Source organism: Chlamydotis macqueenii, chromosome 16, assembly GCF_036417535.1.
Source record: "Chlamydotis macqueenii isolate bChlMac1 chromosome 16, bChlMac1.mat, whole genome shotgun sequence".
NCBI lineage: Eukaryota > Metazoa > Chordata > Aves > Otidiformes > Otididae > Chlamydotis > Chlamydotis macqueenii.
In genome coordinates, this window is record NC_141571.1 from 9,624,424 (window position 1) to 9,637,424 (window position 13,001).

Consider the following 13,001-nt stretch of genomic DNA (forward strand, 5'->3'; position numbering starts at 1 on the left):
CCAGCAGTGCTGCAGGCACCTGCTCCGTCTTGCTCAGGCATCCTGGCAGAGCCTTCGATTGTTTTTTAAGTGGGCATCAAGTCATAAAGTTCACAGAAGCGGATTGCAAAGAAGTGGGAATGTAGGAATGTATTATCACGCACTGTGAGACTGGTTACTTATTAAACTCTTTTTCTATTAATAGTAAAACACCATCAAGAGTGCAAGTTCAGTCAGTGCATTTTTCAGCTGAAGGATGCCAAAAATAGGCACACAAAAGTCCAATCCTGATAAAACTTTAATTCTTTTAGTAAAAAACACATACTATACTAACTCTGTGAGCCTTGGAGGCACTGATCCCTGATACTCACTTGCTAGCTCCTCAGATGCTATAGAATAAACCTTGTGTTAAAAAAGCAGGTGAGCATCATCTACTCTATCTGTAATCTCTCTTTTGGTAATATTTCCAAATTAATATATAGTAAAGTTTTTTTTTTCTACTTTTCAGCTTATTAATTGAAATGAAGTTCAAGGATGTTTTACTGCATTTAATTAACTATAGTCAAAATGAATACAAAGCAACTCTTAAGTCAATTCTACACCAAAAAAAAAAGAGTATTATATTTCAATTTTTATGTTATGAAGGTGCCAGTATTAATCCTGTGACTGCAGTAATCCCTAGTTTGGCATGTGCTGATGTATCTGAGAACCTACCTGTTTTCCAGAAGATATTCCACTTAGGACTCAAACATACATTTTTTGGACACTTCCCAACTTACAAGAAAGTTGACAAATATTTTCAGCATTCAAGAAAGACAGGATTGAACACTGCAGTATATAAACACTAACCAAAAAGTTGTTCTCCATGCCTGAAGAACTGCTTGCCATCAGCACAGGGGAAACAACATCAGATAAATGAAAGAGAAATTGCCATAAAACTCTCAGGCCAATTAGCAAAGCACAACTAAGCAGCAAATTGTTGACATGAGAAAAAGACTTCCTCCAGCTGGAGCTGAAAGCAGCTGCAGGAAATGTTCCAGAGATGCCATTGGCAGGCATATCTTCCTTCAGGTCTTCCTTCACAGTTGACTCCGAGGTTGACTCACTCAGTATAAGAGTTTTGAAATAAGCCTCTTAGGACAAAAGAATTCAGCAGGTGACACTAAGTAGCGTCACGTGTTATTTTAGGAAAACATTTAGCACAAGTCAAACCAGTTTAGTGAAGAAGACCTAACAAATGTGGGCATTTTTGCTGGAGAGGAAATGTACACCACCCCAGCTCATTCAACCTAGCCTTCTCACATGGGAATTTTAAAGGAGCTACGAGCGCTAGCAACATCACAATAAGCTCAACATTAAAAATACATTGAAAATCCAGTATAAAGTCTCATGACTTCTCCATGCAGCTGAGATGCACAGGTCATTGTCTGGCTTTCCAGTCGGCAGCCCTTATCTCCTGTAAATAAGAATCTGTGATAGTTAGACTTTCACCCAAAAGTTAATGCCACTACAGCACCTTCTGTGTTTATTCAGTTGCAGGCCACCCGAAGGTATTTCATCTCAATGGCAGTACTTACACTTTGAATCATGCCTCTCTTTTAAAACTCAGTCAAGCATGGGACCCAAATCCATTGAGAAACAGGCTACATTAGTAATAGTTCTCGTACAACTGATTCATTATTGTCTGAACTTTCAGGGATTAACAGTGAAGTAGTTAAATCTCTTTCTGGGATGTGCTCAATAGCACAAATATTTGGCATAAGAGCTGTTCCAGATCCCTCCTGACTAATTTTTCTCCATGCCCTTCCACAGGAAGGAAGAAACAGTGACAAAAACAAAAAGCAGAGAGGGCCCAGAAGAAAGGAGTCATACTGGCTATACTCTGTGTGCCCCAGCAGTTGCAGGACAGTGCAGAGATTATGAGTCATCACTTTGTCTAGACATATTCTACAAATTTTTCCTCTCCTTGAAAAAGATCAAAAGAGATGCTATGTGGCACATTCCCTTTTTTATTTTATTTTTTTTTTTTAACCCAGTTACAGGATGTCATTCATCAATAGCAACAGGTTCATATTCTTTTGCAGTCTCTCTCTACACAGGCTTGTTGGGGCAATAACTGTGCTAAAACGAGCCTTCTGGCCATAATTTGATGGTCCAGTCACGGGCATGGGCTGAATGTGTTATCTTCGTTGCGCTGTCTGGTTTTGCTCATCTTGTCTCAAGGAAGATATGGTGCAGGCTGAGAAAACAGCCCGGGGAATGCTGGAAAGTGGGTAGTTAGGCAAAACACGCGTGTGGGGATTACCCAGGGGCAAAGGAGAAAGGTGTCTGACAGGCTGAGATAAGCTCTGAGGGTGAGAATTGATGGATCCTACATTTCTATCCAATTGCGAGAGATAAATCTGGGAAGGTGCAGCAGGAAATGAGGGGACAGGACTTTGGGAGGAATCAAAGGAGACGGAGTCTGCCTGCTTCTGAACAAGTACAGACTTTGAGTCAAATGCAGTTACCTGGGCTTTGAAAATACCTACCTGCTTTAAGTCACTAATAATATAATACCTATGATTTCTATGCAAGCTAAGAATACTGCGAAGTTGTAGACAAGCTCAGGGATGGTTTGGAGGACAAGTTTCCTCTGTGAATGTCACTGCCTAACTAAAGTACGGTCCTGCATGCCAGGTATCATATAAGCAAAACTGGAGCTCTGGATTAGCAACTGAAAATAAACTAGTTGATTCTGTGTGAAGATGCACGTAGGAAAAGGAGCAATGGCTGCATATTTCTGAAGACTTAAGTGTTATCCACACACCAAAAAAAGATGCAACCTTCAACAGCAGTCCAGTGTAAAGTTTTCTGACGAGTACCATTGCTCAAGTCAATGAATATTTTTTTCCTGCTAACTCAGTGTTTGTGTGAAGCCTTGCATACATCTGACAAGCATGGTTAACAAACTTTTCTGCATCTGATCACAGACTGTGTTTCACTAGGATCTTCTCCACTGTACGAACTGAGAAAGGTTTCATGAGACAAGTTGCCTATTCAGTCAATCAGAAGTTTGGTGCAGAAGGAACGAAGTACACCAAGAACATATCTGTGGAGGTGTATAACGTACCTGGTCTTTTCACACACAAAATATTCATAGTTTAATCAGCATCTGTAAAATTTTAGATGGCTATCACTCATGCTGCAGTCATTAAGCAAGGAGTAAAGGAGTGCTTACCATACAGCTTGCAAAGATTTATAAGTCTTTGGGGGAAAGGGTTTGTTTTAAAAGCAGACTCAAGTGTTTCTTGGACACTTTGTACCCAGAGCAACTTTACACAATTTGATGTTGCTGAATTGTGCCTGATGGTGCTGTGCCTGAAGGTGTTTGAAGAGGAAACTGCTTTCTTAAAATCAAAATATGCCATGAGATTAAGGCAGCTTTCATGAAATACTCTTTCAAAATGAAAATTAAGAGTTGCTGACATAATAATGTTGAAACCTACCAGTTAGGAGCTTCACTGAAAGAAAAATCTTTATCCTGGCATAATTTCTTCTAACAGCTTTGTTATTGCTTAAAAACAATTCCAAGTTTTCTAAAAGATTCCTTTTCTCAAAGCATAATTCTTGCATTCACCCCAAAGTATTTTCTCTCTCCCAAACTTTAAAGTTAATTTAATTGCATTTTATTTAATTCCATTTCATTTCTTTTTATTTTCTGAACAAAAAAAAAAATTTGGAATGTCAAGATTGTCCAAAAAAAAGCAAACCTAGTTCCCATTCTCCTTCAGCTGCAATAAAAGGCACCAGCCCTATGCAAGGTGTAAAGAACAGGAGGTGTCAGCTTCAAGACACATTGCACAGAAGCACAACATCCCTTCAGAAAGAAGAATAACAAGTGAAGGAGTGTGAGCGTGGCCAGCGTTAGGCATGTGGCTTCACAGGGCTGCACGGCCACTTTGTTGTAAAATTTTGAGCATCCCATGAGTTCGTTAGGGAAGGGCTGAGAAGAAAGCAGATGTTCATGCTTTGAATAGTGCATTTCATTATGACCGTACAAGCACGTTTCTCGGCAGTTTAACTGCCCCTGCGTGTTTGTGCTGTGCAGATCCTGCACCCGTGTCCCTTTCCCGGGGCGTCCTGCCCCCGGACGTGCCGCTGCTGGGTGATAGGGAGCTGTGGGAGCGCAGAGCCCGGCTGAGGCTGCCCCGCTCGCCGGCTCTGCCCCAACACGAGCGCTCAGGCAGCCAAACACAATATCCGTTTCCTTTCACAATCTCCATCGTTCCTGTACCTGGTCTCTGGCTGTTGAGACAGGCATGTTCGTGATTGCTGTGTGATCTGTCTGAACACCCTCTACTTTAACAGCCCTTGTGAGCATGTTATTTCCATTACGCAGAATTCACACCTTTGTTTATTGGCCCAGAAGCTCTGATTTTCACCAGAACTAGCAGTTGCTCCTTCTATTGTTTTTCCCTGGGTCCCATTGACTTCTATATATAGCACAATGCTCTTCACACCCTCAAAAATCTGTTGGCTTTTCCAGTGAAGTGCAGTGGGTGCCAATCACAACCCAAGAGGGGCTCTGAGGAAACAGTGGCTTCCCGAGGGGCTATTCAGTATGCAGAAAAATGTGTGCTCTGTTTTTCTAAGGGCACCTGCCAGAACCCTGTTGTTGGAGCAAAGCAGAGATCAAATATTTGGCATCAGCCATATCCCTCCCGCACATCTCCACCTGCAGGTAGAATAATATGCTATTTTTATGTACTTGTTGCATTAATTTGTATCTACACATAAATAAAACTTCCCCTCGCCTCACAGTGAATGGTGAATATCTGCACACTGTTGACTCACGGCTCACTCTTTGATTCCTCAAGCAATGAACTGGTCTAGTTTTTCTTTCAATTCTACCTTTGGGCAAGAAAAACTTTGCAAGAGTTATGAATCAACTGTATTTGAAGCTACCTTGCTTCCTGGAAAATGTCCTCAAGCACATCTTCCCATGCTTTAGTTGCCAGACTTCCCTCTGAGTGTGCTGCTTTGCTGGAATTTGTTTTGCCACGGTTCAGCAACAAGGACATCTTTTGCAATTCTTATTTTCTGATTTGTTCAAAACAGAAGGAAAGTTCCCTTCAGTTCTTGCATATCCAAAGTGAAACTTTGCATTTAGAAAAAAAAAATCCTCCTGGATTTAGAAGGCTTAATTTCACCTAAATATTTAAGAACCTGAGAGTCTGCATCTCAAACTAAATGATTTGCACCCATATTTCTCTTGACAGTGATCTTGGGAAACACTCCCCAGGTGGATCTGTGCAACTACAGGTTCGTGGTTCCTTTGACCAATACAAAGCCATGCTGCAGCTCAGAAAGAGTGGTCTTGCCCTTTCCAGCTTTGTGGTGTCACTCCCCAGATACATATTCATCCTACCTTCCTACTGTTGACTCCAGCAATTTTTTAGCCAAGAGGTGAGTCAGAGCAGCTCTCTGATCCTACTAAAACCAACCCTGCAAAAAAGGGTTTTGTTTGAATCAAAGTCTCACGGTTGAGAGACATGAGGATACACGGTCATGAGAGGGGTGGAGGACAACAGCCCATAATTGGTCTGTGAACCCACAAAGCTCCCGTGGGGTGCAATCTCCGCAAGGCTTTTATTGCAGGCTAGCTAACCACACCTAAAAAAATTCACACAACTACCCTATCTGTTCTTTCGAATTGATGTGAATGGCTTCTAGAGACAAGTCCCTTCCAAGAGATTGCAGAGTTTAACTCTCATTGACAACTGGTTAATGTAATTGAAGCCCTGGATGTCTAAGTCAATGGTGAAAGCATCATTTATAAAGAGGCCTCAAGAAAAAAAGAAAAAATCCTTACAGTTATGGGTCTGCATTCTTCTTGTAACTCTGTGGCACGTTCTCTCCCTGAAAAGTCTTTTTCAATCTGGGTGTAAATAGGTATTTCATAGACAGGTAGGCTGAGCAGAAGCCTCCACAAAGATGCAGCACTGCTTCTGGATTTAATAAAGCTGATAAAGCAATATTTTACTTCACTGCAAGTATTTCTCTCAGTCTGCACTTTTTATCAGTGCTTTCAAGAGAAAGAGCTTAGATGTGAACTTCAAAATATTAAATTTCCTTAGGAAGAGCAAATGTCTGATATCTTACGGAGCCGAATTCCCATCATGTCTTGAGTAACGTATCTTTCAATTTGCCTCTTTTCTAGGAGTTGGTGAGAAAAAATAATATAGTTATTCTTAGTCTAATTAATATTTATTTATTTTATTCAAACTTTGGAATGGATACATCATGTTTATTGAACATTTGTAGAGAGTACTCTTTTGAGTTGAGTTGGTTGCCATTAATAGCAAGGTGTACTTGGATCCTTGTTGTTTAGAATAGTAACACCTTTTCACTAAATCCGTCATTCAGAAATTATCTTTTTCATTGTAAAAGTCCAATGTTTATTCTAAGGCTTCTCTTCAGGGAGGTATACTTTTGACCTGTATCAAAATGTGACTTTTTAACAGCTTCCTTAATGACAACCCAGCACATTTCTGTTCCTTCAATGATTTGTCTTTGTTCTTCAAAGCTAAATGTCAGACACCATTGTACTGACAATGTACTTACTAGAAACAAACACCCCCAAATTCCTTTACTTATCACCTCACAAATAATCTCTTCCTCACTTCCTCACTTACTGAAGACAGATTTGTACTAAAATGTAATAGTGATTTTTTTTTTTATCAGAAACTCCATTTCATAAAGAATTTTATTTGGTAACTAGCCTTGCTTAGAAAATACCCTGAGTTTTTACTAACTATGTTTAGAGATGTTATCCATGCTTCATTATAGGCTTCTGAATTTTTTAATAAGCACATACACAAATGCTTCATTCACTGTGATTTTTGAAAAAGTGTCATCAGTGAAACACTGTTATGAGAAAATATGTCTGATTAATCCTGCAAAAATATTTAAACAGAGCATTGGTTTAAATTTAATTTTAAAGCAGAAAATCTTCAAACTTTTCAAAGCTAGAAATTACAGTTAGCACCCAGAATTACCATACTACTTGATATAGGAAAGCTATATTGGTGTGGATGAGATGTCATTAGCAATTCAAGTATGTGCAGTCACTTTTTTTAAAAAAAAGTAGCAGTTAATTTTGTCTTCTTTGAAGTTATTTAAAGATTTCGCAGTTCTACAAGCTGTAGAACCTGCTTCCACCAGGTAGAAAATCCAAGATGCTCCGGGGTTTAGTCTTTAATGATTCAAACTACCTTTCTGTGGCATTCCAACCTCTTGTACACTTATTAAAAGAGAGAAACTATAGTGGAAGCTCCCAATAAGAATTTAATAATATGTCCAGGGTGTCCAATTACTTGAGAAATTTATATCAGTGTGCTCAGTGACCGCGTACAAGATATCTCCTGTTTTGCTGTCTTTGGTGTTGTTGTTGTTGTTGGTTTTTTTTATTTATTTTTTTTTAGTGGAGTGTGCTTTGAAGCTTTTCACTTGCATTGAAATGAGACACTGAATGTGTGTCACAAGAAGTAATGTATATTTAAAGCTTTTCTTTTCTATTGCTCTGACTTTCAAACACAGCCAGAGGGAAGACAGGATTGTTTTAGAGTACAAAAACTTGTCATCTCCTGAACTAAGCAAAAGATGTGTATGAACTCAGCTGTCTTCATGTCTTTCTGCTCAGAGTTTTGCTTCCAAAGTCTTCCTTGTTCTACCTGTGCTCTGCAGGTCCTCTTTAAAATTATTAAAATTTGGATCCTAGCTGAGGCCTTCTCCTGTCCTTTATAGAGGACAGCCAGTTCAATCCTATCAACTTGCAACCTCAACTAAATGAGTGTGTTGTCAAAGTGCAGTTGGGTATCTGCAACTTGTGGATGAATGTTCCTGTGAAGCCACCAAAGCAGCTCCCAGTTTTAGGACAGAGGATGGCCTTTGCCCATGGATCGAGTTGGCTCAATCCCTGATCAGATATGTGGGTACCTTTGCCCTGAACCAAGCGAGACTGAGCTTGATTCAGGCATTGACTTCATCTGCAAAACTATTTGTGATTCCCATTGGTGTAACTGAGACAACAATAAGGGTTTTTTTCGTGGGAACTTGAAAGTTTAGGTAAGTGCAATTCATACTGCCTGAGGTATGAGTTTTTCCAAGACTTCCTTCCATTATTTCCATTAAATTTAGAGAACATTTTTCCTTTCTTCATCCTGAGCCAACTCTGTGCTGCTGGAAGTCCACCTGACATTGAGGATACTCTTTAGTTCAAGGTAAGCGAGACCTGCCGCATTCCCCTGCTTGTCTCCTATCTCCTGTTTTTATGCAGAACACAGCTCAATAGCGGGACGAATCAGATGTGATTTGTGTGATTTACTGTCAAGTTTCTGGGCACCTAAGTTGATAGCAGAGTGTAAAGTATCATAAACATGCATACCAATTTGGGAAGACCAAGGGGTAACTCTTGTACGCAGAGTTCCCCTTTATTGCCTTGTTGTGCTCCTTGCCAGCGGCTGCCTCCGCTGCCTTCCCTTCTCCTCTGACATGCAGCACCTGGAGTTCGTTCAACGCACTCAACAATTACAGGCAAAAAGTTTGAACTTGTCGAGAGGAACATGCCCAAGAAAGCAAAGTGTAATTTACCCTGATTATAAAATGCATTCCATTCCACACTTGTTTTGACATTGTCCCTTGGAGAAAAATATTTTGTCTCATAAAGAAGTCTCATTGTTGCTTTCCTTGTCAGGAGGAGGATTGCTCCATAAGTGCCCAGTGCCATCCAAACCCCGCAATGTAAAGATTTCTAAAACTCCTTCTGGTTCCAAATACTAGAGCTTAAGTTTAACTTTTTTTTTTTATGTTGTTCCAAAGCCACAGGCTGCTGATCATACAGCTGAGACAAAAACTATGGACAAGGGTTGAAAGTCAATGTAGTCCTCCTTCTGCTAGCGAAGAAGAATATGGGAATATAGAAGATAAGGTTCAGATAGGTATTGTACGAGGTGTTAATGCACTTCTGGTTAAACACACAAGAAAGAAGTCAACAGTAATATTCACACAGAGAGTTGGGCTGTCTTGGAAAAAGTGCACTGTAACATTGAACCAGATCCTAAGTGTGGTCTTCATCCATACCAGTTACACCTCCCTGCCCAAAGGATTGTACCGATTCTCAGCACAGTGGCTCATACCAGTTTAATGTTAGTTTACATTTTCCAATGTCAACACATGTATTCCTGGTTTACACCTCTGTGTACCAACGGGATTTAAGGCAGTGGGACCGCAGCCCTGAGCGACAGCACAGAGAGGGGAGAGTCGGAGGTATCAGCAGAAAGGTCTGGTCGTGTGCTCTTTCTGTGACAAAACAATTTTGTTTTTTACTCTCTTGAAAGCTGATACTGAGAAATACACAAGAATAAATGTAAGTGAATAAACATAATGCTCAGTTTCGTAATATCATATTCGTACTTTTTCCCAAGCCATGCCTGGAAGGACACATCCAAAAAATTTGAATGCAGCCACCCACACTATGGTATATCAATCCACGAGTTATCAGAACAACACACACATCCAGGGTAACAGATTAATGAAACTGCTTGCAATTTCAATCTCAATAGGCCCTTTGTTTCAATTACCTGAAGTAAAAAGGCAGCTTTTTCTTTTAAAGTTACAGCCCTTACATGAATGTTGAATATCTGTGCCACAAATGACATGCTGGAAATTGTTAAACTTTCTCCTTTTATAAAAAGTGATCATTCATTGAAAACCCCACACATGCACATGCAGTCCCACTGAGGTCGATATGATTTTCACGTATTTGAAATTAAGCATGTGCTGAGTTGTTCTCCTAAAATTTGTTCTGAAATGAACGTTAGCTATGAACATTTTGCAGAATTAATTTTTCAGAGCCTGAGTTATTTTGCCCCATCAGTTAAAGTCAGCATTGACACAGCTGTGAATTCTACCTCTAGCTGTTGAGAACAAAGATCCTTCTCAGCATGGAAGAAGACACATTATCTGTCATCTAATCAGGGCACTGAAAGGCGTATGCAGAGACTGACTCAGAGCATACCATGTAACAGCCAGCTTATAAAGAACAGAACATATATGAAAAATGCCAGATTGTCAGTCCCGAAAACTGGCATTCTTTATTCATAAAAAACCCACAGATTAGTTGGCTCCAACTTTGTCTGTATCATTCCCACTAACATGCCTAAAGCCTGAACAGAATTAATTTCCTTTTGGATGGGTAAACCTTGTTCACTTCCTTGTTGAGAAAGTTAATGTGGCAGCCAATTAGTTCAAGTCATTTTACCATCCAACTATCTTCCTCCGAGGAGTAACTGTAGGAAATGATAACAGGGAAGTTGTGTTGTCATTGTCTTTTTAATAAGTAATTCTCAATGAGTAAATCGTTTCAAAGAAGCAAAAACCTGAACTGAATTTATCCAGCTGACAATAGGCGAAAGGTTTCATAGACATTTATTAATCTCAGAAGCACCATGCTGGTTTTCATACTTCTGAAATATGAGAAAAAGAAAGCCCTATGGGTTTCTTAATGTGAAAGGCTGGCTTGGTCATTCGTTATCTGTGTAGTTTGATAATTACCTATTTCCTAAGTAAATTGTTTTGGACATTTACTTTGAGGTAGCAGATTAATGAAGTTCTTTGAAAACTTCAGGAACTTGAAAATCTACAAAGCTTCCGGAACAAAATTTTCCAGGTCAGTGGTTATTGTACTTTTACAAATCCAGCAGACAGCACACATTTGTACCTCAGCGTGTATAGACTTGGTCAAAACCTTACTCAGAGCAACACTTGTATAGATCTTTGAGTGCACTAAATTTAAACAGGGAAAATAATAAGCAGTCCAGAAAGCACGAACCTGTGATTTACTACACAGAAGCAATAAAGGATTTTGAAATAGCTGATAACTAGGCTGTCAAGGTCAGTTCAGCTAGATAACACCTCTTCTCTTTGGTTGTCTTTAAAAGTTAAATCATTGAACATTTGTGAGCAGCGTGATTTGCCTGGAATTGAACGATAGTCCTGACGTTCTGCTAACACTTGTTTGACGTTGGCACAACTCCATTGGCTCTAGCGGAGTAATATCAGTTTACAATACTATAAGAAGAGACTTAGTGTATGTTATTGTTGTAGCAGTTTGGGTAGATCTCCCCACACAGTCTTGCACCTCAGCGTGAGCTGCCAAAGCTCGCCGGGGATCCGTTCAGCTCCTACGGTCTCCCAGCCCACCCTCCCTGGGCACTGGGACCCATTGCTCCCAGCTGTGGGATCAATCTCAGCAGCACAAACGACAGCCGCTCCAAAGCACACACTGCAATATGATTTTCAGAAAAGCGACATCCTCACATAGTGCTGTACGATTTTTCTTACACCATCATTCACTCAGCCTGAGGCAGCCTGGACTTGGCAAGGACAGCACGGTTTTGATAACTGTCAGATTTGCTCTTCGCGTAACCATCAGGCTGTCAGTCACAGTGCTGGGCGGATGGCTTTTTTTTTTTAAATATACATCATTTCTTTTGATCCTGTGAAGGTTCAAACTATTTTCATCCTTCCTCAAAACTTCATATTGATTTTATCTTGTCATAACGGCAGAGAAATGTAACAATCCCATCCCTGGAGACCTCAGTGCTGTGCATGGTGCGGGGGAACGTGTTCTGACTGTGCAATGGATGCAGAAAGCCTCCTAACATCAGCATCCACTGAGGTCTGATGGGAGTGTACAGAGGGAAAGGGACTGTAGGCGTGGGTTTAACACATTCCTGAATACTAGGGCTAGCCTGGGTTGAAGGAATGACGAGATTAATAGCAGAAAAGGAGTTTGGCATCAAAACTCTGTGCTGCAGGGCTTAACTCCCCTGCACTTACTAACCCGATCCACCTCACCGGCCTGGTCCTGCGCCAGGCACTGCCCGCCGTACCCTCCTGCCAGGAGCTGGGCTTTGCGTGTTCCCAGCAATCCCACACAATCAAGCAAGCTGAGGGTATCATAAGGCAGAACTTATTCAGTGTTGAATTACAGTAACTTGGTTTTGTAGAATTTCAAGTTCAAGCTCAATGAGGATATTCAGCAGAGGGATGAAAGTATCGCACCAAATTTTGCAAGAAGTTTCCATGAAAGACAAGATTTTTGTAATGCTACAAACACTTTACAGTAAACTATGAAAGACTATTTACAGAAAAAAAAATAAAAATCTTTATTTTATTACAAAATTGACTATTACCAAATTGACTAGAAAGACTCAGATAACACAGAAATCGCTTTACACATTGTAATATGGCTACAATTACATGTCTGAGTATAACAGCAGAGGAAAACAAACAAAAACCCAAATGCTAAGAACATGTATCATTTCAGAATGTAAAAAAATAAAAATAATCATTCATGGTTATATATATAAACCTGTACTTGAAACTGCATCATGGGAAAAATACACTAGAGACCACAGTATCTAACATACCGTATTGCACGCAGGGCAGTGGCAGCTTTAACCTTTACATACAAGTATTGAAACCTCCACAAGAAATAGACCTCTTTGAAGTGTTTAGGATCCTTATTTCTTGTGGTTGTTCGAAACATATATTTTATTTTACTCATCTGATGAAATAACTATCCTGTTAGGATAATCATCATTCAGTCGTGGCAGAACCCATAGGATTCCAGTGATTCCATTTACGGATAAGGCCTTTCATGCAATAAAAGACCACTCAGGTTTTACAATAAAGCTGTGATAATGGCTAAGGTGGGAGTTGGAGGCATGGAACTCCACGGGTATGAGCAGAGTACGTGGCAGGCACAGTAATGCAAGTGTACAAATCAAAGTACTGCGCGGGCACGAGGAAAAACTGCTGCTATGTTCCTTTGTCCTTATTTCCCTCTTACTAAGGAAGTGAATAACATTAGGGAAAGTATACTTCTCTAACTATCCTAATTTTTAAGTGCTATTGCTAGCCTTATTACAAACTGCCATCAGACTTCTCAGTTTAATTCATTACCTCAGTAATTT